Source organism: Mirounga leonina, unplaced genomic scaffold, assembly GCF_011800145.1.
Source record: "Mirounga leonina isolate KUSES-001 unplaced genomic scaffold, KU_Mleo_1.0 Mir_168, whole genome shotgun sequence".
Classification (NCBI taxonomy): domain Eukaryota; kingdom Metazoa; phylum Chordata; class Mammalia; order Carnivora; family Phocidae; genus Mirounga; species Mirounga leonina.
The window spans coordinates 5,332,787-5,359,509 of record NW_023270426.1 but is presented as its reverse complement, the minus strand read 5'-3'; the positions used below and the strand labels follow the sequence as shown (position 1 = coordinate 5,359,509).

The window sequence follows — 26,723 nt, the reverse complement described above, 5'->3', positions numbered from 1 at the left end:
TCTTGTTGGAGAGATGGTAGGTTGCTCTCTGTGGGAGTGTACCTATGTATGGATCAGATCTAAGCATGGAAACTGGAATAAGGAGACCCCTGCCCAACCACCTGATCCTGTCAGGAGCCTCCAGGATCTCACACCCACCTCTAGGCTTTAGAAGTGAGAGACCATCACAGATAGGTCAGCTTGGTGATTCTCTCATCTGTTCTCTCTGGAATTTTTTTGTGTTATGTTCTTTTTCTTTTTTCTTTTTTTAAGATTTATTTACTTATTAGAGAGAGAGGGAAAGAAAGCGGGGGAGTGGCAGAGGGAGAGAAAATCCTGAAGCAGTCTCCCCACTGAGTGTGGAGCCTGACCTGGGGCTTGATCCCATGACCCTGAGATCATGACCTGAGCCAAAATCTAGAGTCAGCTGCTAAACCAACTGAGCCACCCAGGCACCCCCAATGTTACATTATTTCTATAGCAAATTCTCTGTCTTGGTGTTTGTTGAGAGATGCTTGAGTCTCATTCATGTCTGAATTTGGGTGACATACTAATCCTTTGCACATTTTTTTTTTTTTTTCCTAGCACAGCACCTTACCAATGATGACTTGCCTCTCATGAATCCAATAATTAATTCACTGGCAGTTTAATCTTTATTAACTCCGTCATGCCTAGGGATGCATTTAAGATATTAAATATTTTCAATTACTAGAAGGACCCCAGTATAGGATGCAGACAATAAAGGTTGTGAGGCTTAACTAGAGGTGAGTATTCCTAGAATCATTTCATCCCATTTTGTCTTTTCTCAGTAACTTCGCCTTAATCGTGAACTTGAACATTCCATGTCCTCAAGGATTTTGAGACAACTAGAGACCTTTTCCTCTGTGTACACGACCCCTAGTTGTTAAGCTCTCTTAGGTTTATGGTATTTCTCTGTTTCTGATAACGGTCACTTCTTAGAACTGTCAGGGTACCTGCTTCTAGGAGACTCTTGGGTTTCCATCTTAGTTTTACTTTCTAACATGAGAAGAACCAAAAAGGCTGGCACATAATTCAAATGCCTGTGTTTAATGCACTGACTTCGGACCATTTATTTTGGCTTCCTGGGTGTCCCCCTGTCCCTCTTATTTTCTAGTTATTTGCCCAGGTTCTGGGTATGAAAAGAGGTGAGGAGAGATTGGCTCTTCACATTTTGCAAAAGGCCCACGTCTGATTTTTAGTTCAAAGGACTTCAGATAAAACAGATTAATCTTAGTGACATCATGCTTTATGAAAGGACAAATGGTTTTCTTTTAGCTGTTCTGTTAAGAATAATCTTTTCCAATGATCAAGAAATGCACTGAGTCAGTGCATGTTTATTTAGCTGTTGGCAAAGAGATATGAAATAAAGCAGGAATAGATGGGTCTGGCCCTCAGCTGAACTACAAGGTGGATGAGGTTCGCCTCAGGGCCCCTCAGATGTCTCCTCCCCACCTTTCTCCTGTTTCTTGGGCTCATCCTCATTCTCTGTCTGTCCTTGCTTCTAGATATGCAGGGCTCCTCCCTGCTCTGCCGGCCTAGGCCCTCAAGGGGCATCATGCCCTTGTTTGGCTCTCCCAAACAATCATCTGAACTAAACAAAGTCGATTCCTGATCTTGCTGTCTGGATCCTGCTTAGCTGTTGCGACTGAAAATGAGTGTGACTTCGGGAACCAAGCCTCATTAAGGTATTAATGCACTGTAATGCTCAATATATTATTTCTCCCAAGGATGCTGACAATGTGATAAGAAACACTTAAGGACCATTTATATTTAAGCGAAAGGAATGATCATCCTCAAGTGGAATTCCAGGCAAGTCTGTGGTCCAGTAGGTCCTGTCATCTGTGGTCCAGAAGGGGGCAGCTGGGCGCTTTCTATACCTCCCTCGGGGGCAGACACACTCTCTTCTTTCTGGGCTCTCTGCACATCTTGCTCCTTCAGTAAGGTCTTTGAGAAATCCTCCTTTAGAGCCAAGCTGGCAGGGGATTAATCTCCAGCCGTGTTCCTGTCGGGTCCACATCCAGGGTTCAGCCTTATTTGCAATCATCTCCATTAGCTCTTGGAAGGATCTCTCTTGGATCTAGCCCTCCTCCAGATTTGGCCTTCCGACCGTCTCCACCCCACTTGCCCATTAAGGTAAAGCCACATTCCCATTGCATCTTGGTGACAGAACCCTATTGCCTTCCATCTGGAACTGCTCCAGAAATGCCTTATATAGAATATGAGCATACTTTGTGAATATCAACACCTCCCTGGGGCTGCTGGTTCTCTTCCTAGGTTTCCTACCATGGCTACCCCATTTCTCTCTAGCTCTAGCTCTCTCCCAGTAGGCTGCATTGCTCACCCTGCCCTGTAGATATTGTTGCAAAAAATGGAGTTACAATACAGAGCATGGTGAGTGCATGTGGATGACACAAAGCATTTTGTAGTAAGGAAGATTCATGATTTGAATCTTGGTTGCCTCCAAGACAGCACTCATTCCACTCTATCACAGATGCATACCTCCTTCCCTCCTGCACCCAGAGCCTTCATTTCTCTAAGATAAAACATTCTATCCCCCCTAGGACAGGATTACCAGATTCTTCGTCATTCTGGCCATTTTGTTACAGGAAAATCCACTTTGTCACTGTCTCCCTGAAAATTTGGTGTCCAAAAAGGAACAAAATATAGGCAGCTTGAGAGTTCACATAAGTGTTTTATCATCCAGCCCATATTTCTTCAACTTGTCCACAAAGATATCATGAGACTATAAAAATGCCTTGCTGAAATCCTTGTATGTCAAAAAGAAAATCAGGCTATCTGACATAAAACACACAAACACAAAAGCACATGCAGGACAACATTTACACATTATAACTTAAATGTGCAAAAAAACAAAAACAAAAACAAAACCCAAAAACCAGTACTCTTTATTTTCCATAAGTGACCTCATCTTTTCCTCAATCCCATATTCCATTTGGGAGTAGGAAAAAGAAATCTAAAACTTGCCAGTTCTTGGTATCTTGGTAACGTTGTCTCTTCTGTTTTTAAATAGTCTCTGTTAAATTAGCTCAATGTCTTTGGGATAAACATTTGATTCAGGATTCAAACTTGGGAGATTTCTCAGATTTCTCTCTGCTTAAAGATTGGCCTTTTCCCTTCCCACTCCTTAAGGAGTCATGCGCATATTAGCAAGGAGGACCATGGAAATCGGTATAGGGTAGCTAGTCTCTGTCTGGGTCTTTGTGCTGTTTTTGGTGTCTTCTCTGGTCATTGTGGAGATGTTCCTTATCTCTCTTGATCGTTGAGTAACCAAGGCTGGCTTCTGCTGTAGGAGGCTGTGGCTGGTGAAACTCCCTATCAGGCCTCAGTGTAAAACATCTACTTGCTATAAATCGTAGCCCCTTTTTCTCACCCTGGAAGGGTCCAAATTGAAAGTACAGGAGACAGAAAAGATGACAGTGAGATAGTGACTGTGTGGGGCTGAGAATGGGCAGTGCATTTCAGGCTGCTGACTTGGCAAGAGTTGGGCAGCTACCATGGTTCCTGCGGCAGGAAGAACTGTTAGAGGCAGTCCCAGCCACCCTGGTCCTCAGCTGGGAGTTTGGGAGCGAGTTGTCCGTAGAGATGGTTCTGCAAATCTCTGATCCCCATGTGGAAATCTGTCTTTCCAGGCTTCAGTTTCAGAAATGATCTCCATACAAAGTGCTCATGTGCAGGCTTTATTTTGTGAGAACAAACCAACAGCTCTAAGGGTGGAAGCTGGGAGCAGAGTGGACAGAGCACAGACTTGGAGACAGAACTGGGTTCGTTTCTACCTACTCCCTGTTGACCTTGGAAAAGTTAACTGCATTTTGTTGAACCTCAGTTTGATCATCTGTAAAACAGGTAAAAATGCCTATGTGATGAAAGAAAAACAGTGTCCCTCAACAAATGGCAGCTATAATTGTAAATCATAACAACGTCTCCTGAACATAAACATTATTTTTCTAATATTCCGGAGAGATGGCAGCTTGCTTCCTTTGCCATTGGTTGGCTTCATTAAGTATGACATTTCCCCCCAATACAACCATTTTTCTTTGAGACAAATGCCTTTTTTCCTTAGAGGGATGTGTTTCTCCCTCTTCCTGATAGAGCCCAGAGGATCCCTCTGAACATCCTTCCTGTCCCTCCCCTTGGGGGCTCTGGGCCACGTTGGCCCTGTATCATTGCCATCATCACTCCGCCCAGGGACGACTGGTGGAAACTCCCATTGTGACTTGTTGACGCCAATTCTGAGGATGTGCAAGATGGATTAAGAAAAGGCCCCTAGTAGCTTTTACTTTTCAGGAAGCCAAATGTTTTTCAAATCAGAAGCAAAAGAGTTTAGCACAGGCAGGCCAGACCCTCATCTCTGTCAAGGAGGGGGCTATACAACTTTCACTGCCCCCCGCCCTGCCCTGTCCCCCCGCCAGACCCTGATGTATTTCCCACTGGGCCTTACCTCCTTGTCACACTGTAAGCCTTCCTTTCCTGATCTTCTTCCTTGAAACCTTAAGACCAGGCCTTGCTCTGTTCTGTATCCAGAGTGTGACCGGGGGTGAAGGCAGGCAAAGCAGAGAGCTCCTGTCTCTGAAGGGCAAGGCTGGTTCTCTTCTTGGGGTTATGTAAGTGGGCTTCTCGCAGCAGGTTCTGGGTGCTTCCTCTGTTTATGTACTTAATCTCATCTCTGCAGCAAGTGTTAGAAAACAGAAGAGCAACTACTTCTCCTACCCATTTTTGACCCCTAAAATACTCTCATGAGGAGCATGACAGCCTGCCTAAAGAAACCTGGTCTCAAACCTGAGAGTCCCTTCCCTCATTATCAGGGAATAGTAAAGTACCTCTCATCTTCTTCAGCTTCTCCAGTGACTACCCTTTCTTTGCCTGGCTATCTTTGGGACATGGTGAGAGCTACAAGTGGGCATAAGCTGAGCTGTATAATCCTATCTCTCTGCCCCACAGAATTCTCCAGCTTTTGGAACCAAGAAGTAGAGTTAGAAGTGATTCTGGTCAGGGCGCCTGGGTGGCTCAGTCGTTAAGCGTCTGCCTTTGGCTCAGGTCATGATCTCAGGGTCCTGGGATCGAGCCCCACATTGGGCTCCCTGCTCAGCGGGGAGCCTGCTTCTCCCTCTCCCTCTGCTGCTCACCCTACTTGTGCTCTCTCTCTCTCTGTCAAATAAATAAATAAAATCTTAAAAAAAAAAAAAAAAAAGAAGTGATTCTGGTCTTCCCAATCTGGGGCTCTCAAACGTCAGTATTGAAAGCCAGCGCAAAAGCAGCTTGGTCTAGGATCTCCACAGTCTGTAAAGATCTGTAGAGATCTCTGCAGATCTCTTTTTTGAGGAGTCCGTGATTCTAGGATACACATGATTCACCGGCTTGGGGGAAATGAGGCCAAGACAGGACTAGGGGCATGCAATAGAATCAGAAGACCAGAAGGTGGCACTCGTAGTATTTATAAGGTGCCACGGACCACTAGGTAACGGACACAGCCCTGGCTTCCTTCCAACTGGCTACCGGTGAAAACAACTGTGTTTTGTTAGCACCGTGTTACACAGAGCTTTTTTTGTGAATTTCTGCTTTTACCCAAACTAGTGCAGCCTACTTTCCTTCAGGTTATGAGTGTTACTTACAATGAATTCAAAGGCCGGAAGGTTTTGTTTGTTGAAGTTTGCTCCATGTATTTATGATGCTTTCTATTCTTTGAAACTTGGACAAAAACAGCCCCCAATTCTCTGGGAAATAAGGGAACCCATTTGTTTAGCAACTGTTCACTCACTCTGGGAATGTTCCAGAGATCTAGATGCAAGGATGTTACTATCTTGTTAAGGTTTTTTTTTTTTTTTTTTTTCCTGCTTGTCAAGGCTTTTAATATTCTTCGTATGAATTTAGTGTAAAAAGGCACCAAGTTAATGCGGCCTTTACATGACTAATAGACTGCTTCATGAATTAGTAACTCTGCCTATATATTTTTAATAGTGAAAGAACGTACTTAAAAGGAACTTGAAAGCCACTGAGAAACTTGGGAGAAACTCGGCAAGAAGCCTCTCTGACTGTGCCACTTTGTTTAGCAAAGGAAGACTTTCCCAGAGAAAGTTGTTGGCAGGAGTCCTATTAATGGCAACTTGGAAAACTGTCCCCTTATCTACTTGCTTGGAGCTTTCTGGACTGGAATAAGGGGCTGCCAGTCATGGGAGGAACTATAGTGGAGGCCACATTTTTTTTTTTTTCAGTAAAGATCCAAATAGTAAATATTTTAAGCTTTGTGGGACATAAGGTTGCTGCTCCCCTCTACCTCCATACCTCAAAAACAGCCATAGACAATGTGTCATTGTGTGGACATGACTTCGTTCCAATAAAACTTTATAGAAACAGGTGGCAGGCTGGATTTGGCAGATGCCATTCACCAATGGACCACAGTTTGTAGAACCCTGAACTAGAGGCAGGGAGACTTAGCTTTTCTTTCTCTGATGTGGACATTTCCTTTTCAGTCCTCTTATTATTGCTAGGGTGGTAGTTGAAGGTTGTCCAGATGTGTTTGGCTTTTTTTTTTTCTTGAAGATTTTATTTATTTATTTGACACAGAGAGAGACACAACGAGAGAGGGAGCACAAGCAGGGGGAGTGGGAGAGGGAGAAGCAGGCTTCCCGCTGAGCAGAGAGCCCGATGCAGGGCTTGATCCCAGGACCCTGGGATCATGACCTGAGCCAAAGGCAGACGCTTAACCGACTGAGCCACCCAGGTGCCCCTAGATGTGTTTGGCTTTATCCTCATAGATTTCCCATTATGATAGGAGCAAAGGGGCAGGAACAATTTCTATTTCTTGTGGCCTCTGTAAGTAGGGAAAATCACTGACAAAATTAGGGGACTGTGGTGATTTGTTTCATCTCAGTTCTCAAGAGTAAGGGTTATAGTCTTCTGATGGCATCATATTTGGCCAGCAGTCATCCTTTAAGTAGGAGTTTGCATTGGCACAGAACAGCCTGTGGACCAAATCTGGCCCTCCACTTGTTTTGGTAGATAAAGTTTTATTGGAACATAGCCATGCTCACTTGCTTACACGTTCTTACTGCTCTTGCTTTATAATCACAGGTAAATGAGACTTTACGACCTACAGAGCTTAAGATATTAAGCTTTACGGACCCTGTGGTCCTTTATAGAAAAAGTTTGCTGACCTTTGCTCTAGAGTCATACTTTTCAGACCCTGTGATGAAGGACTTTTTTTTTAAATCCATCATGATGATGTGGGGTTCCCCTAACCCGTGACTGGGAGCAGATTGTGCCTCATGCCAAGTCCCCACACAAATGCTGAAACCCCACATTGGTCCATTCCTTTTGAAGGACATGAGTCCATTGCTCATGTCCTTGGATATGACCATCATGTCAGATGTCTATGAACGTTTTAAATGTTTCCACCCAGATTCTGTATTTACCCACCAGTGGACTGGGAACAGGCAGGTTGCAGACCAGCAGCATGGTTCTAGGGCAGTGCTTCTCAAAGTGCATCCAAGTTGGTGATTAATTCAGTCAACCTGGGGTGGAGCCTGTCATTCGGAACTTCTAACAAACTTGAGGATGACGTATGTGCTACTGCCCCGTGCCCGTACTTTGAGTAGCGCTGTCTTAGAAGGGTGTCTAAGAGGGTCAGCGGCGCTGATTTTGGGTCCCACTTGACTGCTGAGGTCTATGTTACACAGAGAAGTGAGGCAATTTGCGTTGGGCAACCAAGAACAGAATGCAGATGCCACTAGCCAAGGGATGCCTAAAAATGGAGACACCCTCTTCCTACCCCATACATAATATTGTGACCAGCTTTCCTAGTGCTGACACCAGGCGTGCTTGCAACTTAGCTGAAACCAAATCAGTAGTGATATTGATTATAGCCTGTTAAACAAGGGTGGAACACAAGAGAAATGCAAATTGCTCTTCACCTCTTTCCCCCCTCACGACTCCCGCCTCCTTCGCTTCCTTCCTCCTCTCACATTATTATGTGTTGTTTGGAGAGTCTCCAAATCTTTGGACCTGGAAGACATTGGGAGAGAATATATCAAGAAGGAAATGGAATCCTTTTTACATTCTTGTAACATTAACATGCGAAAGATATACTTAAGAGATCCGGCCAATGCCTTTCTGTGTCATTTGGGGGCGCTGTTGAAGCCATGAATGGCAGGCTTTGGATTTGCATTGAGATTTATGTTACTAGAGCTACATCTTGCCCATTTGCTTCCCTCCCTTAGCTGTTGTTTATCAGGAACTTTTTGTGTAGTTCAACTGCTGCTGCTTGTTGGTTTAAACGATATGGGCCACTGAGAAGAACAGAAAAAGAGGCTAAAAAGGGGAACTTAACTTCCCCGGTTGCTTATCATGAAAAGTTTATTCACGAGCTCCCTCCATATAGTACAGTAAAAATGCCATTGATTTTTTTTAATTATGTTATGTTAATCACCATACATCATTAGTTTTTGATGAAGTGTTCCATGATTCGTTATTTGTGCATAACACCCAGTGCTCCATGCAGAATATGCCCTCCTCAATACCCACCACCAGGCTAACCCATCCTCCCACCCCCTCCCCTCTAGAACCCTCAGTTTGTTTTTCAGAGTCCATCATCTCTCATGGTTCATCTCCCCCTCCGATTTCCCCCCCTTCATTCTTCCCCTCCTGCTATCTTCTTCTTTTTTTTTTTCTTAACATATATTGCATTATTTGTTTCAGAGGTACAGATCTATGAGTCAGCAGTCTTGCACAATTCACAGCACTCACCATAGCACATACCCTCCCCAGTGTCTATCACCCAGTCACCCCATCCCTCCCACCCCACCCCCCACTCCAGCAACCCTCAGGTTTTCCTGAGATTAAGAATTCCTCATATCAGTGAGGTCATATGATACATGTCTTCCTCTGATTGACTTATTTCACTCAGCATAACACCCTCCGGTTCCATCCACTTCATCGCAAATGGCAAGATCTCATTCCTTTTGATGGCTGCATAATATTCCATTTATATATACACCACATCTTCTTTATCCATTCATCTGTCGCTGGACAGTTTGGCTATTGTGGACATTGCTGCTATAAACATCGGGGTGCACATACCCCTTCAGATCCCTACATTTGTATCTTTGGGGCAAATGCCCAGTAGTGCAATTTCTGGGTCGTATGGTAGCTCTAAAAAAATGCCGTTGATGTTTGCTCAATTCTACAACCAACATCCCTTTGCTTTTGTACGTATACTATTGCTACAAAGCTTTCCTTTTCAGAAAGGCTTCCAGTGGAATGAATTTATAAAGCATCACATCAAAATTGTAGCCACGTTTTCTTCTAAGATAAAGTACCAACCTGGGGCAAAGTCATTTTTATCAAATTAGGAGCCTTTTCTTCTTTTTAGAGTACCTTGGCCTCTCTCATGTTTTCTTTTTAATAGTTTGCCAGAGATAATATCAACACCATGACAACTCCTTGCTGGTAATTTGGCCAGTGTTGGGGTAATGTCATGATGGTATTTGAAAAGAGGGATTCTAGGCTACAGACAAAGCCCTGCTGTGTTGTTTGTGATGATTGGTGTGTTGAACAAGTTACGTAAGGTGGTAAGGATCAAAATGTAAGCATCTTTGTTGCTTAAAATCTCAAGGCATTCATCCTTGGGAAATCCAGAAGACTGCCCAGATGAGATAGATTTCCATAGGCTAAGATCTTAAATCAACCAAGGGGAGAAAGAAGGCATTCACACCTCGACATAACCAGTTTTTTTCTCCTTCCCAGCTGTGGAGTGTGATGGCCCATCCTCTGTGTGCTCTTGCTGTCAGTTGCAGGGCTGGTCCCCCAGGCTTCCAGTGCACATGCCATTCTGTTCCTGTCCCTCCTGCCGCTCCCCCAGTTTAGGTGCTTTTCATCATCTTGTGCCTTGACTTCTGACATAGGTCCTGAGTGATCCAGCTGCCTGAAGTCTTACTCTTCCCTTGGCCTCTTACCAGCTGTCTGGAACTCAAATCTCATATGTCATCCTCTTTCTGAGACTTGTCATCACCAAACAGATGACATTCCTTCACCTGTGTATGTTCTACCAGACCCTCCATTATCAGCCTCCCATGCTTCTCCATTCCCACCTCCCACCACTAGCTGGTCTGCTCCGTATCTCACACTCCACTAAGATGGAACTATGTACAGTTTTCATAATGTCCACTTTTCCACACCTTGAACCTTTGACTATGATTCCCCTCCGCCTGTAAGAGCGGCAGTGGTTTTCAACCAGAGGCGATTTTGCCTTCCTGGGAGATAGTTGGCAATGTCTGGAGACGTTTGTAGGTGTTTGTATCTTGGCGAAGGCTGCCACTGTCATGGAGTGGGTAGAGGCCAGGGATGTGTGAAGAGCTTCCCAGAACAAAGCATTACCTGGCCTAAATGTCAGTAGTGCCAAGTCTAAGAAACTTTGCTCCACTTGTAAATTTCCAGCAGGATGCTTTCTGCTTTCCAATGAGGATGTAGGGAAGACATTCTCTCCTGTAGCAGATTGTCCTCATCCTTCCTCTCTAAGGCTTGGTGAATGTCCCTTCACTGTATTAGGAAGATGCTATCGGTGTATACCTCTACCATCACTGCCCGGGTCATATATTATTATTATTTGATTTAATTTTTTAAAAAGATTTTATTTATTTATTTGAGATAGAATGAGAGAGAGAGAGAGAGCACATGAGAGGGGGGAGGGTCAGAGGGAGAAGCAGACTCCCTGCTGAGCAGGGAGCCCGATGCGGGACTCAATCCCGGGACTCTAGGATCATGACCCGAGCCGAAGGCAGACGCTTAACCGACTGAGCCACCCAGGCGTCCCAATGTCTTTTATACTTGCAAATTATTTGCTGAGAGTTACTTTTCCATTTAATGAGATTTGGGTCGAATATACCTGATTGTAAGAACTCTATCTGAATGTTTACTTTTTATTTATTTTTACATCCTGAAAATTTTTTTAAAAGTCTAGTATTTACTGGTGAGAAAGAAAACAGGTGCTGCATTTATAAAACTCCAGGAAATGTATAATGAATAAGGTATAGCAATATTAACAATGGATCAAATAGAAGTGAAGATAAAAAGAAATAAAAAGGAAAATGGTGTACCAAATAACCAAATAAAAATTCACTAACTGACTAGGCCAGACAATCAATAACCAGCAACCAGGTAACTAGTAGGGGTGTTAAGAGCAGTTATAACATCAAGTATGATACCAGCCATAGCAAGTACTGTATTCTTTTTTTTTTTTAAGATTTTATTTATTTGAGAGAGAGAGAATGAGAGACAGAGAGCATGAGAGGGAGGAGGGTCAGAGGGAGAAGCAGACTCCCTGCCGAGCAGGGAGCCCGATGCGGGACTCGATCCCGGGACTCCAGGATCATGACCCGAGCCGAAGGCAGTCGCCTAACCAACTGAGCCACCCAGGCGCCCTATTTGATTTAATTTTAATAAAGGCATTCCAGCTACAACAAACAGGCTTCCACTTGTCCTAGAATGACAGCTACATCTCACAATCTTGGTTCAGAGCAAAGCCAACAGTGGTCCAGCTACTTCCCCTCAGGTCTGAGATAGAAACACATTCAGGAACCAGCTCTACATCAGCTCTACACTCATTTCTCACAAATAGATTATTGTTAATATTATAAGAGCTGAGGAAAATATTTAACAGCATAGTCTCAACTTAAAACAACTACTTTTAGGAAAACAAGTACTTTATTTTTTTTATTTTTTAATTTAAATTCAATTATTAACATATATTATTTGTTTCAGGGGTACACATCTCAGCAGGCTATCCCTCCACTGACATTTCTGTGGAAGAGATGCTTTCTTTTCCCAAGGCCAACTGGAGGTTCCACAAGAATTCTTGTTTAGAAAAAGGGAAATACGGAAAGGATGACTGTCATTTTTATTCCCTTTTTGGATGTCTGCTTTTCCAGAGAATTGGGGACAATCGGATGGGACAAGTGAGCTTTGTACCAGTAGACCATGTTGGAGCCAATGAGTGAGAACAGAATTACCACCAACCTCAGGTGGGACTGTGACCTGGCCCAGTTAGGAGGGTATTTTTTGTTCTTTTCCTGCTACGTAAGCTCTCCCCTGACAGGGAAGGAAGGAGCTGGATAGAGGAAGGGGAAAGGGGAGATGTGAAAGACCTTGCAACCCATCCCTCCATTTTAGGTCAGTCAAACCAAAGGTGTGGCTTTGGGCTGGGGGTCAGGTAGACAGCGGGGATTTGAATCAAATGCAGTACTGAAATTTTAGAATAAATAGAGCTGAGTCTTACTGGCTGAAAGGATACTCTTTGTGTAAGTCAGAATGTCTGAAAACTTATGGATTTACGTCAAGATAATAAAAAGGAAGGCATTACTTATATAAGACATGTAGGGATAGTTACTGGCAAAAAATTCAGGTTTTTGTCCTAATGAATTGACATTCCCCAATAAGCTATAAATAAATAAATAAATAAATAAATAAATACAATATAATAATATAATATAAAAATTTCAAACAGTACAGAAAGAGATAAGAATTATGTAGTAATGACATAATCTAGTTTTCACCACAACACGGGGGCAGGCAGTCCTTAGGTCCTTCATTCTTCTCATGGGCCCATCTTTACTACAGATGGGTGAGTCATAAAATTTGGAGGGCTCCTGCATTGCGGAAAACTCTGTGACTTCAGGAAGCCTCCTGCACGCCTAGGATGTGAGGTGATAGAGAGGTCAGCACCAGTGACTTTCTCCACCGGAGCTCAGAAAGAAAGCAACAAAGCCAACATGCCTATTCTAGCCCTTGTCCCGCAATCTCCACCAGACCCATGTGACACATCCTAACATTGATGTCTAAGGCTTTTTTTTTTTTTTTTTGAAGGGTTGAGTATTCTAAGAAAGGCTATAAAGGTCAAAGTTCTAGTTAACTCAAACGCTGTCTTGTATTCCGCAAAGGAAGGCATTTCAAGTTATGACCTACGTATCCTGCCTCCACCCCTGACTAGTTGAGTGCTTTCATTCTGCACCATGTGCACATGCACACTCTGTATCATGCAACCCTTTCTTTGGGTGTCTTAGTCTGAAGGGACAACCCCTTTCCACGCGAGATGTCTCTCCCTGAATTCCTTTTCACTTCTCGCAATTTGAGGAACGTCTTAGACTGCGTCCTTTTGAGCATTACCCTTATTCTCTGCCCTTCACGCAGGCTCTGGAGGGAAAAGGGCTGTGTCCTTCCCGCTCTGGAGGACTGGTGACCTACCTCGTTTGCTGAGCCTAGTACAAGGTGATGACATGGGAGCTCTTGTGGAAAAAATTATCAAGAATTTCAAGATGGTGGTAACAGAGCACTAAACCGAATACAGGAACCCTTCTGAGCATGGGGCGCCTGTATCACCAGGCCCTGCCCCTCTGTGAGAGCAAGAGCCCAGTTCTGCCTTTACCGGGTCATCTATAAAGGGAGTCGTTTTTGTGAATATTAATTCATTTTTCTCAGCGGTAATCATGTAGTCATGTACCTCTCCCTGCAGGCATGACTCTGACTTTGCCCTCCAGGAATGAGACATGACCCATGGTGAGTCCCACCAAGATGTGAATCTTGACTGTTTGCCTGGGTCTGATAGCATCCCAAAGGGAGAAACACGCGCACTGGCTTTTCATGCTTCTCCCTTGCTCAAGGAGCGCTGCTGATGCCAGTTGATTTATTTTGATTCATTCTACCTCTGACAGAAGAAGGGGAGGAGAACATCTCTATTCCCTCTCTTTGTGTGTGTGTGTGTCAAAACATACATAACCTAAAATTAACCACATTAACTATTTTTAAGTGCATAGTTCAGTGGCGTTATATTTACACTCATGGGCAGCACCGTCATCATCCCACATCTGATCAATTTTATTGCATCTCTTGCCCTGGATGAGAAACCCCTTGAAAGCTGAGAACATGACTTTCTCATTTTTGAATTTCCACAGCCTTTCATGGAGTAGACACTCCCTCCCCTTATTCGCCTGCATTTACATTCAACAGAGGGAAAGAGAAAAGAAAGCTGTATTTATTACCTGGGGCAGTGAAAGGAAGCCCCTGATACAGTTAGCATTGTTTGCCTCCGTTTCCAGGGCCATTGTATCCTTCCCTTCCCCAGGAAATAATGAGAATAGAATTTTTTTTTATATAGAAGTCGTTATGTCCTTTATGATGTCCTGCTGGTTTCTAATTAAGGAACATTCAGGAATTTCTAGTAAATTGAGTAATATGTCCCTAAATATTGAGTTGTGTCTTAAGTCCTTGCAGAGAAAAACAAAAATGAAAGTGAACACCCAGCCAACCCAGGGGATAATGAAGAGTCGAGCCTATGTTTCAACTCATCCTGGATTCTTTCATGGGTCTGGTCTTTCTTCAAATGAGCAAGAATTCTGTTTTACCCAAGTTTTTATTGATTAATGTGAGGAGACTACTTTTTATCTGTTTGAAGACTTTTTGGTCAAAGATGTCTAAAATGTGAGTTTAGGAACAAAAGGGCTCAGTCCAAGATATCACCTCCAGGAATTCAGTAAATATTTTTATATGATTCCTTCAAGTTCAGAGGCTGGAAAGAAGGCTAGTAAATCAGTAAGACCAGATGTTGAAGGAAATTTCTGATGGGAGGAAGATGGTTGGAGGGTTCTCAAAGTCCTGGCTTAAAAATAAGTAGTTTGAAATAAAAAGTGAAAAGATGTAAAGCAGACATATAAAGGGAGGGATGCTTTGACTGCTAAATGGAGGCATGTCCCCTAAAATTACGTCTTTATGACATTTAAGCAAATAGAGATAACGCCAAAATAAAGCTGCTTATGGGGTTTTGAAGCAAGATTGCGCTGTTGTACTACTGGGATCTTTATTTCCTGGGAGCATTTTTGGATGTTGGAAAAGATAGAGGGGACATACTATAGTGGACCTAGGAAAGGATTCTTTGTTGGACTGTTGTGGGGGGGTGGGTGGGCAGGCTGTATTTCTTCTCTTCCTTGTAAGAGGAGCCATTTTTACCTGTCGGTCACTTTTTTGAGACCCTCCTATTATATCTGGGAATTTATCCTAGTTCTCAGAAGTGTGGGGCGGGGGGGGGGGTGAAGGAGAACAATTTGTCGATAAGAATCCCATTGTTGGAATCAGCACATGATATTCATCATATATAACTTTTATATAATTCATCATATATAAAAAATGTTTCCATATTTGTCCTCAAGTGGCATTCCCTTATATCTTGTTCTAAATTTTAGCTATGTTAGGGAAAGATGTGTAAATATGAGGGTATTTACATCAGGAGTTTGGCTTTTGCGTTGGTTAGAGTAACATCTGCTGCAGCAAATAAGCTGCAAAATTTCAGCTGCATACCACTGGTCCAGTGGTAATTTGGGGACCCAGACTCCTCCTGTCCTGTGACCCTACCGTCTCCTAGGGTTTCAGAGGCCTTTGCTCAAAGCCAGTGGGAGGAGTAAGACTGTAAGGGCAAAGCACACAATGCTTCTTACCTAGGCTGTCAGGTTACAGTAAGATGTGATCTTCCAGGTTATAAAATAGAGTAATGTAAGTCATTAGATTTGTTTGGCACTCTCCAAACTCAAAACTACTACGATAGCTTTTTGTTTACCAACTTGGGAGAAAAAAAAATCCTAACAAATTTATTTATTTATTTTTAATAATAAGTATTATTTCTTATTAGATAATTATTTCATTTTCCCTGCTGAGCATGGAGCCTGACACGGGACTCGATTTCACGACCCTGAGATCATGACCTGAGCCGAAATCAAGAGTTGGACCCTTAACCAACTGAGCCACTCAGGTGTCCCCCCAAAATCCTAACAAATTTAAAGAGAAGTTTAGCCTTTCTAAGTTAACTATATATAAGTAAAACGGGTTAGTATCTGTTTCTATGCTGGTGTACCATGCAAGTTCAAAAAGTATTCATGTTCCAGAACAAAAACTGGAAAAATACCTGTGTGTAAATTGGTTGAGTTTGTATGTTTCAAAGGCTTTGTCAATCAGAAACAATTGTAATACAAGTTATCATGTAAGTGAAAAGGCGCTGGAGTTTGTCGCTGTTCTCATTATTTATAATCTGTCCTTATTCTCAGGGTAATCACTGATCAAATCCTTAAAAATTAATTTTGTAGTGTGCCCTCATAAAAGATTTCACTCTCCCCGATGCTTTTATTGTAGATAGTATAAAAATTGACCAGAAACATTTAGACCTATCTCCCACAAATGTTTCTTCTTCTTCCTTTTTTCCATTCAAGCCTTCTGCTATAAGCCAAAGATGAAGAATTCAGATTCCTGGAAGGAATAGCAAGAGAAAGGATATTGGAAACATTTGACTATTGATAATACAGGTAATATATTAATGGGTACTGCTGTGGTCTCTGGATTCTGTGATATACGACGGTTTACGGGTACCTGTGACTAGTCAGGATTTCCAGTATGATTTGGGTCTGGTAGCAGAAGACAGTGTGAAATGGGCGGCTTCTGCCCAAGACGATCGGAACCCAGATGTTTTATCACCACGCAGGTATAAACAAATCTTCTCTAATTATCACTCCCACTTTACAGTTAAGGAAACTGGGTCTCAGATTGTGTAAGGAACTTGTGAAAGTCATTGATGATTGAGGCAGAACTGTACAGTGGAGGATTTCGTTTAATGCCAGGTTTTGTTTGTTGTTTGCTTTTTAATTACCAACCAGCCCAGAAGAAGCAAAGACTAGTGGATGGTTCCTGATGGAATGGAAAGGGCTTTGTTGAGGGGAACACTTTGACAGGAGTTGGTTTGAAGGTTCCTGAAAACTACCTCAAGGTTCAGAGACCTGAGCTGTAGGCAGGAAGGCCTAAGCAAGCTTTGCCTTTTTGTGTCACTTGTAGTGAGAGTGTGAAACAGGTTAGGGAAGGGGGTTTTCTTCCCCCTTGTAGGCAGTCTGATTCTTCTTCACATGAACTTGAGATGTTAGTTCTTTGGTTCTGTCTTTTAACTACAAAGGAAGGCATGCTCTGTCTCATTATTAGGGTGTTCTTTATTTTTTTTAACATTTTATTTATTTATTTGTCAGAGAGAGAGCACGCGTGAGCATACAAGCAGGGGGAGCAGCAGGCAGGGGAGAAGCAGGGGGACTTGTGGGACTTGGTCCCAGGACCCTGAGATCATGACCTGAGCCGAAGGCAGACGCTTAACCAACTGAGCCACCCAGGTGTCCCTATTAGGGTGTTCTTAAAGCCAAAGGACCAGCATCACCTACCTTAGTCATTATTGCTTAAACTGAATTAGTTACCCGTGGTATGCAGGCTTCTGGTGGCACTCAGGAGAAACACCAGCAAAGACACTTTCTGCATCTTTTAGATGATGAAGACTATGACCAACAGCAAGAGCACTAGTGACAACTAATGCTTGTAAAGTGCTTTGTATATGCCAGGCACTGTTCTAAGAATTTGCCATAGATCAACTCACTGCATCCTCAACAATGTTGAGGTAAAAGCATGATTAAGGATCTTCATGAGGTCACACAGGCAGAGAAAGAAAGTGGATATATGAGTCTGTGGTCTTAACTGTTATGCCATCTTGATTCTCTTTTAGATATTTAAAAATCAGGGAAAGCACTGATATTACCCAGTGTGAAGTACACTGAAAATAAGTAACTTCTGCCATATAAGAAGCTTAAGTTTAAAGTACTTGTTTTCCCAGTTGACAAAACCAAAAGACAACTGAAAGAAGGGAGATATTTGCAAATGACATATCAGATAAAGGGCTAGTATCCAAAATCTATAAAGAACTTATCAGACTCAACACTCAAAGAACAAATAATCCAATCGAGAAATGGGCAGAAAACATGAACAGACATTTCTGCAAAGAAGATATCCAAATGGCCAACAGACACATGAAAAAATGCTCAATATCACTCGGCATCAGGGAAATACAAATCAAACCACAATGAGAGGGTTGCCTGGGTGGCTCAGTCGGTTAAGCATCTGCCTTCAGCTCAGGTCAGGGATCAAGCCCCGCATTTCCCAGCTCGGCGGGAAGGCTGCTTCTCCCTCTCCTGCTCCCCCTGCTTGTGTTCCCTCTCTCGCTGTCTCTTTCTCTCTGTCAAATGAATAAATAAAATCTAAAAAAAAAAAAAATAGAGTGGTTTCTGTTCCTGCAGTTGAACCCAGGCTAATACCATTTCTGTTAAAAAAAAAAAACACACAAAAAACCCACAATGAGATACCACCTCACACCAGTCAAAATGGATAAAATTAACAAATTAGGAAACAAGAGATGTTGGCGAGGATGCAGAAAAAGGGGAACCCTTTTACACTGTTGGTGGGAATGCATGATGGTGCAGCCACTCGTGGAAAACAGTATGGAGGTCCTCAAAAAGTTGAAAATAGGGCTACCTTATGACCCAGCAATTGCACTACTAGGTATTTACCCCAAAGATACAAATGTAGTGATCCGAAGGGGTATGTGCACCCCAGTGTTCATAGCAGCAATGTCCACCATAGCCAAACTATGGAAAGAGCCCAGATGTCCATCAACAGATGAATGGATACAGAAGATGTGGTATATATACACGATAGAATACTACTCAGCCATAAAAAAAAAAAAAAGAAATCTTGCCATGTGCAAATACGTGGATGGAACTAGAGGGTATTATGCTAAGTGAAATAAGTCAATCAGAGACAGACAAGTATCATATGATCTCACTGATATGTGGAATTTAAAAAACAAGGCAGAGGATCATAGGGGAAGAGAGGAAAAAATGAAACAAGACGAAACCAGAGAGGGAGATAAACCATAAGAGACTCTTAATCATAGGAAACAAACTGAGGGTTGCTGGAGTGGAGGGGGTGGGGGATGGGGTAACTGGGTGATGGACATTGGGGGAGGATATGTATTATAATGAGCACTGGGTATTATGTAAGACTGATGAACCACAGATGTGTACCTCTGAAACAAATAATATATGTTAATAATTGAATTTAAATAAAAATATAAAAAAAAATAAAGTACTTGTTTTCCTAAAAGTAGTCGTTTTAAGTTGAGACTATGCTGTTAAATATTTTCCTCAGCTCTTATAATATTAACAATAATCTATTTGTAAGAAATGAAAATCCTTTCTGTTTCCCCCAAATTAACCATTTTATAAAATTACCTTGGATTAAAATTTTTCTTGCTGATAGCTTAAAGGAAATTAGTAAAAATATTTTTAGCTTTATAGAAAACATTAAACCAATAAATAGGTAAGTATGTTTTCCTTTTCTACAAATTGGTTAGATTCTTACTTTTTATCTCTCAGAATAGAAGCTCAGCTAGATTTTACATTCCTCCTTTCTATAGGAATTGTCAGCAAACCTTGGTATACCTATGCATCTACATTTATATGTATTTCTATACACACACTTACATGTCTGTTTCTGTGATGATCATTATAGTTTTAAATTAACTTCCAAGTGACACTTTTGGTTCTATTACTGACTTACTAATTATTTGCATCTTCCTTCATTCCACAAAAGGGACTTATGGTGGCTAAAATATATTTCTCTGGTAATATATGATAATAAAGGAGAAAGTTGGGGAAAAGAGAAAACAAATAAATTGAGAAGATGAAGTCAGGGTAATGCTTTATTCAAATACATGCCACTGTGCAAAAGTGCATGCGCACTTTGCTGTAGGTGGGTTGCAAACTTAATCCCCATTGCTAACAGTTGGTTAAGATGTTATAGAACTTACTGCATTCCTAAGAAATAAAATAGTAAGTGGAGACAGGCACAGCTATCCTTTTATTTATTTATTTATTTATTTATTTATTTATTTATTTATCTCAGAGAGAGCGAGAGAGAGATCATGAGCAGGGGGGAGGAGTAGAGGGAGAGGCAGACTCCTTGCTCAGCAGGGAGCCCGATGCGGGACTCGATCCCAGGATCCTGGAATCATGACCTGAGCCGAAGGCAGACGCTTCACGACTGAGCCACCCAGGCGCCCCCCCATACAATGACTTTTTACAACCTTCTCTACTTTCTTCAAATTCCCTAATCCTCTTCCTTCATCTCTCAACTTCCCCTGTCTCAGAAAGTGGCCTACTGCAAAGACAAAATGGAAGCCATCAGCCAGGAACTGAGTCTTTTCACTAGGACTGCAAATGAATCTCCCTGCCCCTCACTCCTCTTTTCTGGGCGTGCACTAGAGATGCTGCTCCACCCTGGTAAGAACAGTTCTCGCACTTAGGCTGCAAGTTCTTTTTCTTTCTTTTTAATTTTTTATTGTTATGTTAATCACCATATATTACATCATTAGTTTATGATGTAGTGTTCCATGATTCATTGTTTGTGCATAACACCCAGTGCTCCATGCAGAACGTGCCTTCTTTAATACCCATCATCAGGCTAACCCATCCCCCCACCCTCCTCCCCTCTAGAACCCTCAGTTTGTTTTTCAGAGTCCATCGTCTCTCATGGTTCGTCTCCCACTTTGATTTCCATCCCCTTCATTCTTCCCCTCCTGCTATCTTCTTTTTTTTTTTTTTTAACATATATTGCATTATTTGTTTCAGAGGTACAGATCTGAGATTCAGCAGTTGCAAGTTCTTTTTCTTCTTGAAAACTTGTGCTTAACATGATGTCTCCTCTCTTGTATAGCCAACCTCTCTTGGTAGCACTGAAATATGCTCAGACTCTTTAATCTTAAAAAAAGAAACCTTCTGGACCCTGCATCTATATCCCAGACCAGCTCATTTTCTCTGACCTCCCCATTTACAGCTGAAGTTCCCAGAAGGCAGCCCGTGTTCACTGCCTCCTTTACCCCACTTCTTGATAACCATTCTGGCTGTTTCACACTGGATCCACTATGACTGCACCTATAAAATCACCAGGCACCTGAGTGACACCAAATCCTGTGAACATGCTTCAACTTTGTGAGCTCTTTAGTGGATTTCCAAAAATCTTGCTCTTTATTTTGATGAATGAGGCAGAGTTCACTTCAGTGGCTCACAACCAAAGACCCCAACTGATATTCTAACTGTCCAACTGTATCTTCCTCTGCTCTTCTCTTTGCTCTTCCTGGTCCACTCACAATTTTTTTCTTCCCTCAGTTCATTAAGTAAGCTCTGTTCTCTCCTACCACAGGGCCTTCACACATGCTGTTTCCCCTGTCTGTAAATTTCTTCCTCTCCGTCTTCACTTGATAATTTTAATTTTTCAGATTCAGGTCAAATGCTACTTCTTCTGAGGAACCTTCCCTAGATCTCCAGACTTGATCAGAAGCCCGGTTAAATATTCTCAAAGCCCAGAAATACAGTTTTAATATTCTCAGAAAGTGCTGGCGAGCTCTTCACCTGGCTTGATGATAGGCTTTTAGTTTTAATTCCAACCACATGGTGACATTCCAAAACATATATAATGGATTATTGAAGTAGGATGTGTGTGGCCATTGTTTAAATAGTGGGAAGAGCATCCTTTCAAGTCAGAGTGCTTGTCTTGATGACTCATGGGCCTTTCAAGGATGTCTGAGAACAGCTCTGCTTATTGTCTTTATTATGATCATGACAGTTGCAGAAAAACAACCGGTTCAGAGACCCTGAGCCAATGCAGAGGGAGCCTAGATGCTGCCATGGAAAGTCTTTCCCTGAGTGATTCATGGTTGCTGCCTCTGGCTCTTGTCTATATGGCTACAGGGAGCTTTACTGGCAGGTCTCCCAAAGCCTTAGAGTCTGGCTCTTCATCCCAATACATGCTTCCCTCATCACCTTTTGTTTTTTATTATCCCTTGAGTTGCAGAGATTCCTTGATCTGGTGTGCTCACTGGGTAAGTGTAGGAGGAAGAATACAAACAGATAGTATTTTGTACAGCCTTTTGAAATGAATATTTGACACTATAACCCAGTGGAGGCATGCCGGGGCAGAGTTACGTTCTGCATTTTCCACATGGGGAAACAGAGGTCAAAGAAGCAATAACTAGGGAAGACAGTTATAGCACGCAAGCCTGCTGACTTTAAATGTAGTGTTCTTTTTTGCCATACCATTAATTTAAAAGTGTTTTAAACTCTTCATCTTCTTTTCACATAAGTTCTTATGTATGTTTACTCTAGTATCCATTTTCAACACAATGCAGCGAAGATCCATTGGGTGTTGTCTATATAGAAGACTCTGGGGGCTATGGAACCAAAAATGCACATTCTTCAAGCTTATAATTTGGTAGGTGTGGAAGTGGAGACAGGATAATGTCATCTACTCTATTACTTCAGTGCCTCATGCCCTCCCTTTATAGAATTGAAATTAGGATTAATTTAAGATTTAGCTTCTCCTACATCCCATTCTTCAGTTTTTATATATCTTGTGAATATCTCTTCACCTTTTGGACACCAAGTCAGTTGACCAAAGAACTTACAAGAAGATCTTGCTGACAAATGAATTTGTCTCTTTTCCTAATCTTGATCCAAAGTGAGAGACAGGTGGCAACTGAGAGTTGAGGTGAGTCTTAAACTTGACAAAGTAGAAGAATTATTTATTAGTATTTCAATTATTCAATAGTATTTCAATATTTAAATTACCCAGCTTGATCACCTATTGAGAAAACTCCAAGCTTTGTTTTTCACTACTGCCAAGTCACCATGAAAGATATAGAATGAGTGTTCACCATCTGTGGCAGAGACTGTTAGTTGCCTTCCCCAATATCCAACCTAGTCATGTGAGATAAAGATAGATTTTCCAGCTTCCCTCATCACTCGGCTGGCTGTGTGACTACGTACTGGCCGTAGGGATATCATGGTAGATTATGGTAGTCTCAGGGAATCTTAAAAGACATCTGGCATGCACCCTTTACCCTCGTCTTTATGGTCAATGCACACGCAGTTGCCTTAGATTATGGGATGGTTTTAGACAGCTGGTGGAGCGTTAGTATAAAAACCTCTGTACCAGGTCTGGGGGATATCACAGAACTTCTTTTAAGGGGTATAAAATAAAAATCGGTCTTTTGAAGGCCACTGTTGTTTTGAGGTTTTTATCACAATCAGCTGAACCCAATCCTAGCTGAATTCTTCCCATTCTACCACCATCAGCAATGTCCTGAAGCCTGGATTTTATTTGTTCCCTGAGAAAGACAACTCAGATCTTCTTGTATTTCTAGGTCCCTGGGGTCTACCATTTATAAGGACAAGCCATTAGACACTATTATGACCAAACAGATATAAATAATTTTTTGTTTATTTGTCTGAGAAATGTGAAGTGAAAGAACTCAAGAGGAAAATGAAAGGAATTCTGGGATATTGGGTGGATACTGGAGGACTGGGAAGTGAATTGGGGTTTATAGTTTCAGTTAGTGGGGATCTGATTTCACTGATAAACGGTACCTTTGTGGATACAGAATTTCACATGGATGAGGCCATATTGATGCCCATGTAGACTAGACACTAGATGATCTAGTTTTGGAACTTCAGCAAAGGTCCCCAAACCTGCGCTTGGGGTAGAGGGAGAGCCATGGGTGGTGCCATTTCTTTCACCATAGATCGAGAGAATCAGTGACCAAAATAGAATAGCAGCCCCTGTCCCATTTTTCTGGACACCATAGCTCTAGATTTCTTGTTTAAAAGAATGGAAGCGAAAGAAGTCAATCAGAGAAAGACATTTATCATATGATCTCACTGATATGTGGAATTTAAGAAACAAGGCAGAGGATCATAGGGGAAGAGAGGAAAAAATGAAACAAGATGAAACTCGAGAGGGAGACAAAGCATAAGAGACTCTTAATCATAGGAAACAAACTGAGGGTTGCTGGAGGGGAAGGGGGTGGGGGGATGGGGTAACTGGGTGATGGACATTGGGGAGGGCAAGTGATGTAATGAGCACTGTGTGTGATATAAGACTGATGAACCACAGACCTGTACCCCTGAAACAAATAATACATTATATGTTAATTAATTGAATTTAAATAAAAAATTATATAAAAGAATGGAAGGAGAGGTAATCCAAGGTGACCTCTTTGGATTTCTCAAAACACTTGTTCTGTGGGGGCATTGAGCCAGATTTGGGTCATTTTGGAACACAAAGAAATGTGTTTCTGGCCCCTCCTGGAGTAATTCACACCATTAGTGTAGGGTAGAATGTCCATGATCTCCTTTTACTTTTTCTCAAAGCCTATGAGGTGTTTCTCTATTCAAAACGTATATCTTGTTTCCACATGCCAAGTATAAAGAATTTAGGATAAACTTTTATAGCAGGAGATTAATTACTTAATAAATTCAACAAATAAATTGAGCTTATGCTTTGTGCCAGGCATTGTTTATAGGCTATTGGGATTCATCAGAGGGCAAAGACAAATCCCTGGCCTTCTTGGAGCTTACCTTCTAGCTGGTGGACAGACAATAAACACAATATATTACTAAATAGAGTATGCTAGAGGATAATTTAGTAGGAGTCTCAGAGTGAGGAGACACAACATACTGTTGTTTCCTGGCTGCATTAAACCCAGAGAGATGCAGATCTGTCTTAGTGAAAATGTACCAGATGAGAGAGTACAATCCAGTGCATTTTAAGAAAATGGCCCTTTGTAAGCTTACATAGAGAATTCCTGAAATTGTCCAAAACAGTACCCTTAGGTATTACTGAGAACCTGGCCAAAAGTAGCAGATTTGAGGAGCAGACATCTGATTCCAAACATTTTGCAGCTTATAAACAGAGCAGCACATCGACAAGAGGGAAAGATGTTAAAAATATAACAGAAGAATGAATTTCTTGCTTTCCTAAGGCTAAGCGCTGTGGTGAACTTGGGGTGTTAGTGACAGTCTCTGAGGAGAGAGATTCATTTCTCTTGCCCTTTGAAATTTTTCCCGTTACAGCCAACTTCCTGGAATGTGTGCAGATTGAGAACACTTTCATCTGGTAGGCTTAGAGTGATGATGTTGTGTATTGGCTTTTATATCGGTCATTGTCTGTTCAGAATGAGGATGGCTTGGCATCTCCTGTTGAGATGGATCTGCTGGATTTGGAGTGCTGATCTCAGCAGGTGGCTCTGAGAGAAGGAGCTGAGGAGTAGATAACTAGATGTTATAAGAAAGGATAGAGTAGTTAAAAATGTGAGGATATAGGGCAAGGTTTAAGGGTCCTTGGCCATTTTGGAAAAATGGGGGAGGGAACAGAAGGGCTGGAGAAGGGGAGAGCTGTGAAACCATTATTTAATATGTTCAGAGCTGAGCGGGGCCAGGCCAGGGAGCACGTTCAAGGGACTTGTGGGGCAAGGAAGGCTGGAAATGAGGGTCCTCTCCTTGGAAGTGAGAGGAGGTGACTTTGGGGAGAGTTTTGACTTGGAACCGAGGACTAAGTTGGAGGGATAACAAAGAACATTTGAGGGATTCTGAGGTTTATAGGCTGACTCTGAACACTGCCATAAAAGGGCATTCTAATCCATGCCTGAAGGGTTAAAAATTAGCTGCTAAAATAAAGCATGTGCTATGGTTTGGCTATGGCCCTGCTTTCTAAAGAGAGAGGTTGACTTTATCCTGGATGTGGGTGTCTCAGGATATACATGATCTGACATAGGCTGACTGCACAGACTAGGCAGTCTAAATGTTTCTGGATTTTTGGATTCAATGTAGCTGTAGTTCAGTGTAAACTTTCTGCCATTTTGTCCTCCCCTGAGAAATCAGAATATGTTTTCTCTTGGCATAATTTATGAAAAGTTCAGTTACAACCCACAGATGTTGTTTTCTTGCCATTTTGTGTGTGTGTGTGTGTGTGTATAGTTATAGTTATATATAGTATATAATTCTATATTATATAGTGTGTGAATACATACAGTTAGTTATATATAGTGTATAACCTATATGCTATAAGTGTGTGTTATATATAGATATAGTTATATATAGTATATATGTAGTTATATACTATAGATATAGTTATATATAGTATATATGTAGTTATATACTATAGATATGTATAACATTTATAGTTATATGTAACGGAACTATATAGTTATGAAACATAGTATTTCTTATGAAATACATAGTTATATATGTTATGTATATAAGTTATATGTATATATACATGTTTTATATGTTATGTGTATATAAATATATAACTCTAATTATATATATGTAACCATATAGTGTTTCATAACTTTAAAACATTTCATGTGCTTTTAAGAAGATTCACTTCACCCTTTAAAAAGCTAAACTTACAATCTGGAAATGCTATTGCTAAGCAGCAGATGCTTGGTGTTTGAGCCACAGGATTTAATTTTTTCCCAATTCGGATGTGGTTCTCTGTTCAGGCTCCAGAAGTAGTTTAACTTCTCTCTCTCCCCACCAGTAAATACATATATATGTAAATATGCACGCATGTAAACATACAGAGGTATATACTCACTTTCACATATGCACACATGTATATTCACATCTATACCTTTAAAAAACCAGTCGAACATTGGGAGCATTGAAGAAAATATGTTTAAATATGGTATTTTAGAGCAATTCCCTAATGAAATAATTTGGCACATTTTTCACTAATCTTTTATCTGTCATCACTTTTCCTAATTTTAATATATTTCACACCCAGACTTGGATTACCAAATTTGATTTAAACTCACCCTATTTCTCTTCCTGGGGTGATTTCATGACTCTGGGACCTCAAGCTCTTGGCTCAAAGCTTTGCTACATCTCAGCAGCTGTCTTAACTTCTCTAGAGAGAGCAGTTTGAGTCCTTCCAAGCTCATCAAAGAGAAGGTGTTAGTTTGCCTTTCTCACACC

At 41.6% G+C, this 26,723-nt stretch overlaps 1 long non-coding RNA gene across 1 annotated transcript; it reads left to right on the top strand.

Annotated features, from left to right (window-relative positions):
• Positions 1–1,553: 1,553 nt before the first annotated feature.
• On the top strand, positions 1,554–16,271 carry LOC118016555. Its single transcript, XR_004680858.1, has 3 exons — positions 1,554–1,685; positions 3,651–3,864; positions 16,260–16,271. It is a non-coding gene; the product is annotated as an uncharacterized LOC118016555 (long non-coding RNA).
• The last annotated feature ends 10,452 nt before the right edge of the window (positions 16,272–26,723 follow it).